Raw genomic sequence first — 17,295 nt, forward strand, 5'->3', positions numbered from 1 at the left:
TGCAGACATTGGAAAGAAGAACCCAGGATATGCAAACTGAGGTGAACAGGTTCATGGAGAGATTTCAGATATTACAAAGCAGAGGACTCCCTAGCTTACTGAACAACGGAGGGAAATTATTCACCCATGAACAGTATGCCAAAAGAGTGAACGTTTTTGCTTCAACCCAGATCAATGAGAAGGCCAGCACTTCAGATGATACAGGGCCTATTACAGGACAGATTTTCTATAGTAAGATAGAAAATCTATTTTTTATAATGAATGAAATCACGCACTTGTTTGATGTGGCCCCAAATTTTTATAAATATACAGAAGCAGAGGAGACAATGGATGCAATTCTCAGGCATCAACTCCCTACACAGGACTGGTGGACAAATGCGATACAGAAAATTTTATAAACAGTGAGGCATTCACCAAATTTTGTTTTTAAAGAAATATGAATTGTTATGTAAAGCACAGTTCAACAAAATCAGCATGCATTAAAGGTTAGAGCTGAGCCAACTCAGCAAAGCTGTTCGGTCACCACAGCAGCAAGCGCAGTCACAGGTGGCAGGGCCGAGAAAATACAGCGCAACAAAAATAAAGGCATATCTATCAGCATTAAAGCAAAGCGTTGCAACCGACTCAGTGACCCCCAAAGGTCAAAATATCCTCTGACAGACTTAAAGAGCATTTATGTTGCATTCAAAGCTGCAATAACTTCTTTTCTACTTTCTGAACGAAGTAACGAAGATATTTCTCTCTCAGATGACTCAATGCCTGAGATATTTTGTATAAGCTTTCCTATAAAGTCCCCTTCGCATGAGTTTGCAAGGGTTGTTGTTGATTTCTCCTGAAGAAGTTCTTATGCTGTAATCCTTTCAGAAGTTTAATAAAGAAAGTGATGGAATTTCTCAGATTTCTGAAGTGCTGAATGCGTTCTGGTGTCTGTTGAAAACTGCTGGATTCCTGTGTATTACACAATACAATAAGTCTCTGTAACTCTCTCTGTTATGTTTTTTTTGATTTGTTAAAATCCATATATGTTTTCTAATTCTGAATATTTAACAACAAGGAAAAAGACTAACTTCCAGGATTTATTCAAGAGATACCCCGGGTTCAATCCGTGTTGTTAATGAATGTTTTTTCTTCAGCTGTAATCTTGATAAGTGTAATTCTTAATTGCTGAACTTTCAGAATACATTCTTCACAGTGGCCTTTGTCTCAGGAATTCAAGTTTGCTCCTGTGCAACGTGTTTCACTTTCACCTCACCAGCTTAATAGAAAATTCTTAATTGCTTTCTGTTGGCTGACATGCTTCACCATTCAAGTTAATTTTGTTTGTCTGAAATACACAATAGGCCCTGCAGTTAGAACACCACCAATCCTGCGTTTCCAAGCATTTCACAAACTCCAGACTCCATTGCCCAATGATGTATTACTCTCTAAACACTACATCTTAAGACCTGAAAGAAATCCTTCAACCAAAACATAAACCAAAACCTGAGCATAATATCTAGCCTAAAACACCATCATAACAGAGACAAATCATAAAGAGAGAGCCCTCTCTGATTACAGTTTGGCTAGAAACTGTGATCCAAAGATTGGTTAGTGGTTACCCCGGCCGTATTCCCTTGGGAGTCATAGGGAACAACCTGGGTGTTAACAAGTGTCATTCAGCTTCTTGAGATCTACGCATATCATTATTTCATCCTTCTGCTTCTTTTCCTGTACCACCATTAGGCTCACCCAATCATATTCTTCTACAGGCTCAATGATGCCTGTCGCATGCATCTTATCTAACTCAAAGTGGACCTTCTCCTTATACATCAAGCTAAGATGGTAAGGTCTTTGCTTAACTAGCTTCGCGCCGAGTTTTAACGTGATCATTTGATCTTATACCATCAACATGAAAAATTTCATTTTTTTATCAAAAGGGTGGATGCCCAGGGCAATCCTAGATCAGTGGTCTATTGGTCCTCAGTCTTCCACACTACACCTGATTCTCCATACACTTACTGTGAATTTATTGATCAGTTCATCCATCCAGCTATGACAATGCTAATGAGCTCGCCTCCTCCAAGACTCACTGATGACATGCAGAGAATTCTTCAGCTGTCTAAATCTTACAGCATTGGGGATTGGTACTTCTACCAACACCACACCGTCATCAGGATATATGGGTGTGATTTGCCTCCATTCAGATTACCTAAGTATGTGCCTATGAGGCTATTTGCCCTAGAGTACTTTAGGCAATTTGGCCGGGTTGATGTGCTTCACTTTTCAGGAAAAGGCAAAAAAGCACAGTTGAAGGTGAAAAGCCAACTTGGCCATTTTATCTATAACGAGAGGGAGCAAGGATGGAAGGAAGCAGATAGAATGCTTGAGTCCCTTGGCCTTCAAACCAGTTTCCCATGGACACCCTATGACCCTAATCATTTTGTAAAAATGAGGAAGCTCAAATATAAGTTGTCTGCCTATGATCATCATAGTATCCCTCACATTGAAAAATATGCTAACCAAGACAAATGGAGGAGAGGGACCTTAGAAGAGCCTGTATCACAAGAAGAGCTAAATCAGAGGGCAGTAAGGAATCTAAGGAAGATGGCTGACCTTGAACTTTGTTCACAGGTATTCACACTTCCAAGCACACAAGTGGGAGCAGCTGCATCCTCCTCAACTGCCAAACAGCAAACTACTAAGGCCACTGAAAGTGCATCTGGCAAAGGCAAAGAAAAGGAAATGGAGACAGAACAATCCATCCATGGCAAGGAGCAGCCACCTCAAGTGACTCAAGAACAGGCAGATAAAGAAAGGCAGCAGCAGGCAGAGCAACAACAGCAACAAGAATTGCAGCAGGAAAAAGGGAAACATGACAGACATCAGCCCTTACAGCAGGAAAGAGTAGTTGATACTCCAGCTTCCACTGAGCAACAGGCTCAGAACCTAGTGCCTCCTAGGCCAGAAGTCACCATTGACGCCTCGGTCCTCCAAACTCCACAGAAGGAGGACTTAAGCAGAAAAAGGGATAGAGAAACTCCTCTGACTTCATCTATCAACCAGGAAGAGAAAAGACAAAGATTGAATGACTTTTCGGAGGATGACATAGCAATAAGGCAAGCATTGGGCATGGGCCCACCCAGCAGAGAAGCTTCAGCCAGTTCCTTCCAGCAGGAGCAGGACAGAACTATGGGAGGAGAGGTCACCTCATCCAGCCAGCAAAGAGAAGGAGAAAAGAGCATCAAGCAGCAATTTATAGACATCAAAAGGAGGAGTGACCCTGTCAAGATACAGCTGTACAACCATTTATTGAAAATGGCTCCCAGCAATCAACAAAGATTGATGTCTGCATTTGATGTGCAAGAAGGCAAATTGACTATGAGCCTTTTTTTTCCCACAGCACTGCATCCCCAATCTGTCTCAGATTACCTCAGGACCAACCTGGAGGTCCTGGCCAAGGACATACACCCAATGGATAAAATTGAACTGCACAAACAGACTGGTGAGATGGTGTATGCTGCCTTGGCAGACAAAACATTAGAAAATTACAAACTAGAGAGCAGCCTTAATGCTACAGCCTCTCAGCTGGAATTGGAGAGGGCATCATCCCAGGCGAAGGACAACAGAATAAGGTCCTTGGAAGACATAATCATTGAAATTGGGCATGACCCCAAAGATATTAAAGGAATACAGGAAATCTTGAAGTTGAGGGATGCTGACATGGCTGCCTTGAGGAAGAAAATCAAACTCCCAGCTACCATTCACCCTCAAACAGATGAAGTAGCTCAGCAAAGACATGAGCAGGATGCCACAGCCTTGTTGATTTCCATTTATAAACAGCTTGTTCAAGCACAAGAGAAATTGGGAGAATCTGAGGCTACACAAGCGGCCCTGCAAGCAGCATTGAAACAAAGAGAAGAGGGTCAGACCTCTCAGCCTCCTCCTCAGATCATCAATCTTGAGGAAACTGCTCCTATCACTGCTCCTCCTCCTCAACAGACTGAACAAACAGCAACATCTACTTCGGCAGCACCGACGACCACAGAGCAGGCCCAAAGCCTGGATATGCAAAAGCTGAAGAATGAAATTCAGATCCTGGAAGCTCAAATGACCGAGTTAAATGAGACCAGGGAAAAGTTAGCTAAAGTCAATGACAGGCATGATAAATCAAAGAGAGAAGTGGCAGAAAAGGGCAGGGAAATCAAAGCCCTCAAAGAGAAGATCAAAGAGCTGGAAAATGAGCTCAAACTAGACAAAATTGTAGCTGAAATTAGAGCAATGCTATGGTCCAATATTGGCCAATCAATTACCAATCAATGGCAATATATTGAGACAATCCATGAGAAATTAGAGCTCATCCCAAAAGCACAGAAGGAGGTTCACAGATCAAGAGCTTTATTGAGCAATATGCCTGAAGTGGCCACCAGAATGATCAACGTACTTAACCATAAAACAAGTTCTCAGTTAGCTACCATGGGAATTACAAACAGAACTGAGACTATCCAAATGATCAGGAGGGTTCTTACTCTGAGAAATCTGGTGCAGACATTGGAAAGAAGAACCCAGGATATGCAAACTGAGGTGAACAGGTTCATGGAGAGATTTCAGATATTACAAAGCAGAGGACTCCCTAGCTTACTGAACAGCGGAGGGAAATTATTCACCCATGAACAGTATGCCAAAAGAGTGAACGTTTTTGCTTCAACCCAGATCAATGAGAAGGCCAGCACTTCAGATGATACAGGGCCTATTACAGGACAGATTTTCTATAGTAAGATAGAAAATCTATTTTTTATAATGAATGAAATCACGCACTTGTTTGATGTGGCCCCAAATTTTTATAAATATACAAAAGCAGAGGAGACAATGGATGCAATTCTCAGGCATCAACTCCCTACACAGGACTGGTGGACAAATGCGATACAGAAAATTTTATAAACAGTGAGGCATTCACCAAATTTTGTTTTTAAAGAAATATGAATTGTTATGTAAAGCACAGTTCAACAAAATTAGCATGCATTAAAAGTTAGAGCTGAGCCAACTCAGCAAAGCTGTTCGGTCACCACAGCAGCAAGCGCAGTCACAGGTGGCAGGGCCGAGAAAATACAGCGCAACAAAAATAAAGGCATATCTATCAGCATTAAAGCAAAGCGTTGCAACCGACTCAGTGACCCCCAAAGGTCAAAATATCCTCTGACAGACTTAAAGAGAATTTATGTTGCATTCAAAGCTGCAATAACTTCTTTTCTACTTTCTGAACGAAGTAACGAAGATATTTCTCTCTCAGATGACTCAATGCCTGAGATATTTTGTATAAGCTTTCCTATAAAGTCCCCTTCGCATGAGTTTGCAAGGGTTGTTGTTGATTTCTCCTGAAGAAGTTCTTATGCTGTAATCCTTTCAGAAGTTTAATAAAGAAAGTGATGGAATTTCTCGGATTTCTGAAGTGCTGAATGCGTTCTGGTGTCTGTTGAAAACTGCTGGATTCCTGTGTATTACACAATACAATAAGTCTCTGTAACTCTCTCTGTTATGTTTTTTTTGATTTGTTAAAATCCATATATGTTTTCTAATTCTGAATATTTAACAACAAGGAAAAAGACTAACTTCCAGGATTTATTCAAGAGATACCCCGGGTTCAATCCGTGTTGTTAATGAATGTTTTTTCTTCAGCTGTAATCTTGATAAGTGTAATTCTTAATTGCTGAACTTTCAGAATACATTCTTCACAGTGGCCTTTGTCTCAGGAATTCAAGTTTGCTCCTGTGCAACGTGTTTCACTTTCACCTCACCAGCTTAATAGAAAATTCTTAATTGCTTTCTGTTGGCTGACATGCTTCACCATTCAAGTTAATTTTGTTTGTCTGAAATACACAATAGGCCCTGCAGTTAGAACACCACCAATCCTGCGTTTCCAAGCATTTCACAAACTCCAGACTCCATTGCCCAATGATGTATTACTCTCTAAACACTACATCTTAAGACCTGAAAGAAATCCTTCAACCAAAACATAAACCAAAACCTGAGCATAATATCTAGCCTAAAACACCATCATAACAGAGACAAATCATAAAGAGAGAGCCCTCTCTGATTACAGTTTGGCTAGAAACTGTGATCCAAAGATTGGTTAGTGGTTACCCCGGCCGTATTCCCTTGGGAGTCATAGGGAACAACCTGGGTGTTAACAAGTGTCATTCAACTTCTTGAGATCTACGCATATCATTATTTCATCCTTCTGCTTCTTTTCCTGTACCACCATTAGGCTCACCCAATCATATTCTTCTACAGGCTCAATGATGCCTGTCGCATGCATCTTATCTAACTCAAAGTGGACCTTCTCCTTATACATCAAGCTAAGATGGTAAGGTCTTTGCTTAACTAGCTTCGCGCCGAGTTTTAACGTGATCATTTGATCTTATACCATCAACATGAAAAATTTCATTTTTTTATCAAAAGGGTGGATGCCCAGGGCAATCCTAGATCAGTGGTCTATTGGTCCTCAGTCTTCCACACTACACCTGATTCTCCATACACTTACTGTGAATTTATTGATCAGTTCATCCATCCAGCTATGACAATGCTAATGAGCTCGCCTCCTCCAAGACTCACTGATGACATGCAGAGAATTCTTCAGCTGTCTAAATCTTACAGCATTGGGGATTGGTACTTCTACCAACACCACACCGTCATCAGGATATATGGGTGTGATTTGCCTCCATTCAGATTACCTAAGTATGTGCCTATGAGGCTATTTGCCCTAGAGTACTTTAGGCAATTTGGCCGGGTTGATGTGCTTCACTTTTCAGGAAAAGGCAAAAAAGCACAGTTGAAGGTGAAAAGCCAACTTGGCCATTTTATCTATAACGAGAGGGAGCAAGGATGGAAGGAAGCAGATAGAATGCTTGAGTCCCTTGGCCTTCAAACCAGTTTCCCATGGACACCCTATGACCCTAATCATTTTGTAACAATGAGGAAGCTCAAATATAAGTTGTCTGCCTATGATCATCATAGCATCCCTCACATTGAAAAATATGCTAACCAAGACAAATGGAGGAGAGGGACCTTAGAAGAGCCTGTATCACAAGAAGAGCTAAATCAGAGGGCAGTAAGGAATCTAAGGAAGATGGCTGACCTTGAACTTTGTTCACAGGTATTCACACTTCCAAGCACACAAGTGGGAGCAGCTGCATCCTCCTCAACTGCCAAACAACAAACTACTAAGGCCACTGAAAGTGCATCTGGCAAAGGCAAAGAAAAGGAAATGGAGACAGAACAATCCATCCATGGCAAGGAGCAGCCACCTCAAGTGACTCAAGAACAGGCAGATAAAGAAAGGCAGCAGCAGGCAGAGCAACAACAGCAACAAGAATTGCAGCAGGAAAAAGGGAAACATGACAGACATCAGCCCTTACAGCAGGAAAGAGTAGTTGATACTCCAGCTTCCACTGAGCAACAGGCTCAGAACCTAGTGCCTCCTAGGCCAGAAGTCACCATTGACGCCTCGGTCCTCCAAACTCCACAGAAGGAGGACTTAAGCAGAAAAAGGGATAGAGAAACTCCTCTGACTTCATCTATCAACCAGGAAGAGAAAAGACAAAGATTGAATGACTTTTCGGAGGATGACATAGCAATAAGGCAAGCATTGGGCATGGGCCCACCCAGCAGAGAAGCTTCAGCCAGTTCCTTCCAGCAGGAGCAGGACAGAACTATGGGAGGAGAGGTCACCTCATCCAGCCAGCAAAGAGAAGGAGAAAAGAGCATCAAGCAGCAATTATAGACATCAAAAGGAGGAGTGACCCTGTCAAGATACAGCTGTACAACCATTTATTGAAAATGGCTCCCAGCAATCAATAAAGATTGATGTCTGCATTTGATGTGCAAGAAGGCAAATTGATTATGAGCCTTTTTTTTCCCACAGCACTGCATCCCCAATCTGTCTCAGATTACCTCAGGACCAACCTGGAGGTCCTGGCCAAGGACATACACCCAATGGATAAAATTGAACTGCACAAACAGACTGGTGAGATGGTGTATGCTGCCTTGGCAGACAAAACATTAGAAAATTACAAACTAGAGAGCAGCCTTAATGCTACAGCCTCTCAGCTGGAATTGGAGAGGGCATCATCCCAGGCGAAGGACAACAGAATAAGGTCCTTGGAAGACATAATCATTGAAATTGGGCATGACCCCAAAGATATTAAAGGAATACAGGAAATCTTGAAGTTGAGGGATGCTGACATGGCTGCCTTGAGGAAGAGAATCAAACTCCCAGCTACCATTCACCCTCAAACAGATGAAGTAGCTCAGCAAAGACATGAGCAGGATGCCACAGCCTTGTTGATTTCCATTTATAAACAGCTTGCTCAAGCACAAGAGAAATTGGGAGAATCTGAGGCTACACAAGCGGCCCTGCAAGCAGCATTGAAACAAAGAGAAGAGGGTCAGACCTCTCAGCCTCCTCCTCAGATCATCAATCTTGAGGAAACTGCTCCTATCACTGCTCCTCCTCCTCAACAGACTGAACAAACAGCAACATCTACTTCGGCAGCACCGACGACCACAGAGCAGGCCCAAAGCCTGGATATGCAAAAGCTGAAGAATGAAATTCAGATCCTGGAAGCTCAAATGACCGAGTTAAATGAGACCAGGGAAAAGTTAGCTAAAGTCAATGACAGGCATGATAAATCAAAGAGAGAAGTGGCAGAAAAGGGCAGGGAAATCAAAGCCCTCAAAGAGAAGATCAAAGAGCTGGAAAATGAGCTCAAACTAGACAAAATTGTAGCTGAAATTAGAGCAATGCTATGGTCCAATATTGGCCAATCAATTACCAATCAATGGCAATATATTGAGACAATCCATGAGAAATTAGAGCTCATCCCAAAAGCACAGAAGGAGGTTCACAGATCAAGAGCTTTATTGAGCAATATGCCTGAAGTGGCCACCAGAATGATCAACGTACTTAACCATAAAACAAGTTCTCAGTTAGCTACCATGGGAATTACAAACAGAACTGAGACTATCCAAATGATCAGGAGGGTTCTTACTCTGAGAAATCTGGTGCAGACATTGGAAAGAAGAACCCAGGATATGCAAACTGAGGTGAACAGGTTCATGGAGAGATTTCAGATATTACAAAGCAGAGGACTCCCTAGCTTACTGAACAGCGGAGGGAAATTATTCACCCATGAACAGTATGCCAAAAGAGTGAACGTTTTTGCTTCAACCCAGATCAATGAGAAGGCCAGCACTTCAGATGATACAGGGCCTATTACAGGACAGATTTTCTATAGTAAGATAGAAAATCTATTTTTTATAATGAATGAAATCACGCACTTGTTTGATGTGGCCCCAAATTTTTATAAATATACAGAAGCAGAGGAGACAATGGATGCAATTCTCAGGCATCAACTCCCTACACAGGACTGGTGGACAAATGCGATACAGAAAATTTTATAAACAGTGAGGCATTCACCAAATTTTGTTTTTAAAGAAATATGAATTGTTATGTAAAGCACAGTTCAACAAAATTAGCATGCATTAAAAGTTAGAGCTGAGCCAACTCAGCAAAGCTGTTCGGTCACCACAGCAGCAAGCGCAGTCACAGGTGGCAGGGCCGAGAAAATACAGCGCAACAAAAATAAAGGCATATCTATCAGCATTAAAGCAAAGCGTTGCAACCGACTCAGTGACCCCCAAAGGTCAAAATATCCTCTGACAGACTTAAAGAGAATTTATGTTGCATTCAAAGCTGCAATAACTTCTTTTCTACTTTCTGAACGAAGTAACGAAGATATTTCTCTCTCAGATGACTCAATGCCTGAGATATTTTGTATAAGCTTTCCTATAAAGTCCCCTTCGCATGAGTTTGCAAGGGTTGTTGTTGATTTCTCCTGAAGAAGTTCTTATGCTGTAATCCTTTCAGAAGTTTAATAAAGAAAGTGATGGAATTTCTCGGATTTCTGAAGTGCTGAATGCGTTCTGGTGTCTGTTGAAAACTGCTGGATTCCTGTGTATTACACAATACAATAAGTCTCTGTAACTCTCTCTGTTATGTTTTTTTTGATTTGTTAAAATCCATATATGTTTTCTAATTCTGAATATTTAACAACAAGGAAAAAGACTAACTTCCAGGATTTATTCAAGAGATACCCCGGGTTCAATCCGTGTTGTTAATGAATGTTTTTTCTTCAGCTGTAATCTTGATAAGTGTAATTCTTAATTGCTGAACTTTCAGAATACATTCTTCACAGTGGCCTTTGTCTCAGGAATTCAAGTTTGCTCCTGTGCAACGTGTTTCACTTTCACCTCACCAGCTTAATAGAAAATTCTTAATTGCTTTCTGTTGGCTGACATGCTTCACCATTCAAGTTAATTTTGTTTGTCTGAAATACACAATAGGCCCTGCAGTTAGAACACCACCAATCCTGCGTTTCCAAGCATTTCACAAACTCCAGACTCCATTGCCCAATGATGTATTACTCTCTAAACACTACATCTTAAGACCTGAAAGAAATCCTTCAACCAAAACATAAACCAAAACCTGAGCATAATATCTAGCCTAAAACACCATCATAACAGAGACAAATCATAAAGAGAGAGCCCTCTCTGATTACAGTTTGGCTAGAAACTGTGATCCAAAGATTGGTTAGTGGTTACCCCGGCCGTATTCCCTTGGGAGTCATAGGGAACAACCTGGGTGTTAACAAGTGTCATTCAACTTCTTGAGATCTACGCATATCATTATTTCATCCTTCTGCTTCTTTTCCTGTACCACCATTAGGCTCACCCAATCATATTCTTCTACAGGCTCAATGATGCCTGTCGCATGCATCTTATCTAACTCAAAGTGGACCTTCTCCTTATACATCAAGCTAAGATGGTAAGGTCTTTGCTTAACTAGCTTCGCGCCGAGTTTTAACGTGATCATTTGATCTTATACCATCAACATGAAAAATTTCATTTTTTTATCAAAAGGGTGGATGCCCAGGGCAATCCTAGATCAGTGGTCTATTGGTCCTCAGTCTTCCACACTACACCTGATTCTCCATACACTTACTGTGAATTTATTGATCAGTTCATCCATCCAGCTATGACAATGCTAATGAGCTCGCCTCCTCCAAGACTCACTGATGACATGCAGAGAATTCTTCAGCTGTCTAAATCTTACAGCATTGGGGATTGGTACTTCTACCAACACCACACCGTCATCAGGATATATGGGTGTGATTTGCCTCCATTCAGATTACCTAAGTATGTGCCTATGAGGCTATTTGCCCTAGAGTACTTTAGGCAATTTGGCCGGGTTGATGTGCTTCACTTTTCAGGAAAAGGCAAAAAAGCACAGTTGAAGGTGAAAAGCCAACTTGGCCATTTTATCTATAACGAGAGGGAGCAAGGATGGAAGGAAGCAGATAGAATGCTTGAGTCCCTTGGCCTTCAAACCAGTTTCCCATGGACACCCTATGACCCTAATCATTTTGTAAAAATGAGGAAGCTCAAATATAAGTTGTCTGCCTATGATCATCATAGTATCCCTCACATTGAAAAATATGCTAACCAAGACAAATGGAGGAGAGGGACCTTAGAAGAGCCTGTATCACAAGAAGAGCTAAATCAGAGGGCAGTAAGGAATCTAAGGAAGATGGCTGACCTTGAACTTTGTTCACAGGTATTCACACTTCCAAGCACACAAGTGGGAGCAGCTGCATCCTCCTCAACTGCCAAACAGCAAACTACTAAGGCCACTGAAAGTGCATCTGGCAAAGGCAAAGAAAAGGAAATGGAGACAGAACAATCCATCCATGGCAAGGAGCAGCCACCTCAAGTGACTCAAGAACAGGCAGATAAAGAAAGGCAGCAGCAGGCAGAGCAACAACAGCAACAAGAATTGCAGCAGGAAAAAGGGAAACATGACAGACATCAGCCCTTACAGCAGGAAAGAGTAGTTGATACTCCAGCTTCCACTGAGCAACAGGCTCAGAACCTAGTGCCTCCTAGGCCAGAAGTCACCATTGACGCCTCGGTCCTCCAAACTCCACAGAAGGAGGACTTAAGCAGAAAAAGGGATAGAGAAACTCCTCTGACTTCATCTATCAACCAGGAAGAGAAAAGACAAAGATTGAATGACTTTTCGGAGGATGACATAGCAATAAGGCAAGCATTGGGCATGGGCCCACCCAGCAGAGAAGCTTCAGCCAGTTCCTTCCAGCAGGAGCAGGACAGAACTATGGGAGGAGAGGTCACCTCATCCAGCCAGCAAAGAGAAGGAGAAAAGAGCATCAAGCAGCAATTTATAGACATCAAAAGGAGGAGTGACCCTGTCAAGATACAGCTGTACAACCATTTATTGAAAATGGCTCCCAGCAATCAACAAAGATTGATGTCTGCATTTGATGTGCAAGAAGGCAAATTGATTATGAGCCTTTTTTTTCCCACAGCACTGCATCCCCAATCTGTCTCAGATTACCTCAGGACCAACCTGGAGGTCCTGGCCAAGGACATACACCCAATGGATAAAATTGAACTGCACAAACAGACTGGTGAGATGGTGTATGCTGCCTTGGCAGACAAAACATTAGAAAATTACAAACTAGAGAGCAGCCTTAATGCTACAGCCTCTCAGCTGGAATTGGAGAGGGCATCATCCCAGGCGAAGGACAACAGAATAAGGTCCTTGGAAGACATAATCATTGAAATTGGGCATGACCCCAAAGATATTAAAGGAATACAGGAAATCTTGAAGTTGAGGGATGCTGACATGGCTGCCTTGAGGAAGAAAATCAAACTCCCAGCTACCATTCACCCTCAAACAGATGAAGTAGCTCAGCAAAGACATGAGCAGGATGCCACAGCCTTGTTGATTTCCATTTATAAACAGCTTGCTCAAGCACAAGAGAAATTGGGAGAATCTGAGGCTACACAAGCGGCCCTGCAAGCAGCATTGAAACAAAGAGAAGAGGGTCAGACCTCTCAGCCTCCTCCTCAGATCATCAATCTTGAGGAAACTGCTCCTATCACTGCTCCTCCTCCTCAACAGACTGAACAAACAGCAACATCTACTTCGGCAGCACCGACGACCACAGAGCAGGCCCAAAGCCTGGATATGCAAAAGCTGAAGAATGAAATTCAGATCCTGGAAGCTCAAATGACCGAGTTAAATGAGACCAGGGAAAAGTTAGCTAAAGTCAATGACAGGCATGATAAATCAAAGAGAGAAGTGGCAGAAAAGGGCAGGGAAATCAAAGCCCTCAAAGAGAAGATCAAAGAGCTGGAAAATGAGCTCAAACTAGACAAAATTGTAGCTGAAATTAGAGCAATGCTATGGTCCAATATTGGCCAATCAATTACCAATCAATGGCAATATATTGAGACAATCCATGAGAAATTAGAGCTCATCCCAAAAGCACAGAAGGAGGTTCACAGATCAAGAGCTTTATTGAGCAATATGCCTGAAGTGGCCACCAGAATGATCAACGTACTTAACCATAAAACAAGTTCTCAGTTAGCTACCATGGGAATTACAAACAGAACTGAGACTATCCAAATGATCAGGAGGGTTCTTACTCTGAGAAATCTGGTGCAGACATTGGAAAGAAGAACCCAGGATATGCAAACTGAGGTGAACAGGTTCATGGAGAGATTTCAGATATTACAAAGCAGAGGACTCCCTAGCTTACTGAACAGCGGAGGGAAATTATTCACCCATGAACAGTATGCCAAAAGAGTGAACGTTTTTGCTTCAACCCAGATCAATGAGAAGGCCAGCACTTCAGATGATACAGGGCCTATTACAGGACAGATTTTCTATAGTAAGATAGAAAATCTATTTTTTATAATGAATGAAATCACGCACTTGTTTGATGTGGCCCCAAATTTTTATAAATATACAGAAGCAGAGGAGACAATGGATGCAATTCTCAGGCATCAACTCCCTACACAGGACTGGTGGACAAATGCGATACAGAAAATTTTATAAACAGTGAGGCATTCACCAAATTTTGTTTTTAAAGAAATATGAATTGTTATGTAAAGCACAGTTCAACAAAATTAGCATGCATTAAAAGTTAGAGCTGAGCCAACTCAGCAAAGCTGTTCGGTCACCACAGCAGCAAGCGCAGTCACAGGTGGCAGGGCCGAGAAAATACAGCGCAACAAAAATAAAGGCATATCTATCAGCATTAAAGCAAAGCGTTGCAACCGACTCAGTGACCCCCAAAGGTCAAAATATCCTCTGACAGACTTAAAGAGCATTTATGTTGCATTCAAAGCTGCAATAACTTCTTTTCTACTTTCTGAACGAAGTAACGAAGATATTTCTCTCTCAGATGACTCAATGCCTGAGATATTTTGTATAAGCTTTCCTATAAAGTCCCCTTCGCATGAGTTTGCAAGGGTTGTTGTTGATTTCTCCTGAAGAAGTTCTTATGCTGTAATCCTTTCAGAAGTTTAATAAAGAAAGTGATGGAATTTCTCGGATTTCTGAAGTGCTGAATGCGTTCTGGTGTCTGTTGAAAACTGCTGGATTCCTGTGTATTACACAATACAATAAGTCTCTGTAACTCTCTCTGTTATGTTTTTTTTGATTTGTTAAAATCCATATATGTTTTCTAATTCTGAATATTTAACAACAAGGAAAAAGACTAACTTCCAGGATTTATTCAAGAGATACCCGGGTTCAATCCGTGTTGTTAATGAATGTTTTTTCTTCAGCTGTAATCTTGATAAGTGTAATTCTTAATTGCTGAACTTTCAGAATACATTCTTCACAGTGGCCTTTGTCTCAGGAATTCAAGTTTGCTCCTGTGCAACGTGTTTCACTTTCACCTCACCAGCTTAATAGAAAATTCTTAATTGCTTTCTGTTGGCTGACATGCTTCACCATTCAAGTTAATTTTGTTTGTCTGAAATACACAATAGGCCCTGCAGTTAGAACACCACCAATCCTGCGTTTCCAAGCATTTCACAAACTCCAGACTCCATTGCCCAATGATGTATTACTCTCTAAACACTACATCTTAAGACCTGAAAGAAATCCTTCAACCAAAACATAAACCAAAACCTGAGCATAATATCTAGCCTAAAACACCATCATAACAGAGACAAATCATAAAGAGAGAGCCCTCTCTGATTACAGTTTGGCTAGAAACTGTGATCCAAAGATTGGTTAGTGGTTACCCCGGCCGTATTCCCTTGGGAGTCATAGGGAACAACCTGGGTGTTAACAAGTGTCATTCAACTTCTTGAGATCTACGCATATCATTATTTCATCCTTCTGCTTCTTTTCCTGTACCACCATTAGGCTCACCCAATCATATTCTTCTACAGGCTCAATGATGCCTGTCGCATGCATCTTATCTAACTCAAAGTGGACCTTCTCCTTATACATCAAGCTAAGATGGTAAGGTCTTTGCTTAACTAGCTTCGCGCCGAGTTTTAACGTGATCATTTGATCTTATACCATCAACATGAAAAATTTCATTTTTTTATCAAAAGGGTGGATGCCCAGGGCAATCCTAGATCAGTGGTCTATTGGTCCTCAGTCTTCCACACTACACCTGATTCTCCATACACTTACTGTGAATTTATTGATCAGTTCATCCATCCAGCTATGACAATGCTAATGAGCTCGCCTCCTCCAAGACTCACTGATGACATGCAGAGAATTCTTCAGCTGTCTAAATCTTACAGCATTGGGGATTGGTACTTCTACCAACACCACACCGTCATCAGGATATATGGGTGTGATTTGCCTCCATTCAGATTACCTAAGTATGTGCCTATGAGGCTATTTGCCCTAGAGTACTTTAGGCAATTTGGCCGGGTTGATGTGCTTCACTTTTCAGGAAAAGGCAAAAAAGCACAGTTGAAGGTGAAAAGCCAACTTGGCCATTTTATCTATAACGAGAGGGAGCAAGGATGGAAGGAAGCAGATAGAATGCTTGAGTCCCTTGGCCTTCAAACCAGTTTCCCATGGACACCCTATGACCCTAATCATTTTGTAAAAATGAGGAAGCTCAAATATAAGTTGTCTGCCTATGATCATCATAGTATCCCTCACATTGAAAAATATGCTAACCAAGACAAATGGAGGAGAGGGACCTTAGAAGAGCCTGTATCACAAGAAGAGCTAAATCAGAGGGCAGTAAGGAATCTAAGGAAGATGGCTGACCTTGAACTTTGTTCACAGGTATTCACACTTCCAAGCACACAAGTGGGAGCAGCTGCATCCTCCTCAACTGCCAAACAGCAAACTACTAAGGCCACTGAAAGTGCATCTGGCAAAGGCAAAGAAAAGGAAATGGAGACAGAACAATCCATCCATGGCAAGGAGCAGCCACCTCAAGTGACTCAAGAACAGGCAGATAAAGAAAGGCAGCAGCAGGCAGAGCAACAACAGCAACAAGAATTGCAGCAGGAAAAAGGGAAACATGACAGACATCAGCCCTTACAGCAGGAAAGAGTAGTTGATACTCCAGCTTCCACTGAGCAACAGGCTCAGAACCTAGTGCCTCCTAGGCCAGAAGTCACCATTGACGCCTCGGTCCTCCAAACTCCACAGAAGGAGGACTTAAGCAGAAAAAGGGATAGAGAAACTCCTCTGACTTCATCTATCAACCAGGAAGAGAAAAGACAAAGATTGAATGACTTTTCGGAGGATGACATAGCAATAAGGCAAGCATTGGGCATGGGCCCACCCAGCAGAGAAGCTTCAGCCAGTTCCTTCCAGCAGGAGCAGGACAGAACTATGGGAGGAGAGGTCAGCTCATCCAGCCAGCAAAGAGAAGGAGAAAAGAGCATCAAGCAGCAATTTATAGACATCAAAAGGAGGAGTGACCCTGTCAAGATACAGCTGTACAACCATTTATTGAAAATGGCTCCCAGCAATCAACAAAGATTGATGTCTGCATTTGATGTGCAAGAAGGCAAATTGACTATGAGCCTTTTTTTTCCCACAGCACTGCATCCCCAATCTGTCTCAGATTACCTCAGGACCAACCTGGAGGTCCTGGCCAAGGACATACACCCAATGGATAAAATTGAACTGCACAAACAGACTGGTGAGATGGTGTATGCTGCCTTGGCAGACAAAACATTAGAAAATTACAAACTAGAGAGCAGCCTTAATGCTACAGCCTCTCAGCTGGAATTGGAGAGGGCATCATCCCAGGCGAAGGACAACAGAATAAGGTCCTTGGAAGACATAATCATTGAAATTGGGCATGACCCCAAAGATATTAAAGGAATACAGGAAATCTTGAAGTTGAGGGATGCTGACATGGCTGCCTTGAGGAAGAGAATCAAACTCCCAGCTACCAT

The sequence above is a fragment of the Pinus tabuliformis genome, chromosome 7, assembly GCF_031772625.1.
Source record: "Pinus tabuliformis cultivar Carrire ecotype Pingquan chromosome 7, CPIR1, whole genome shotgun sequence".
Lineage (NCBI taxonomy): Eukaryota > Viridiplantae > Streptophyta > Pinopsida > Pinales > Pinaceae > Pinus > Pinus tabuliformis.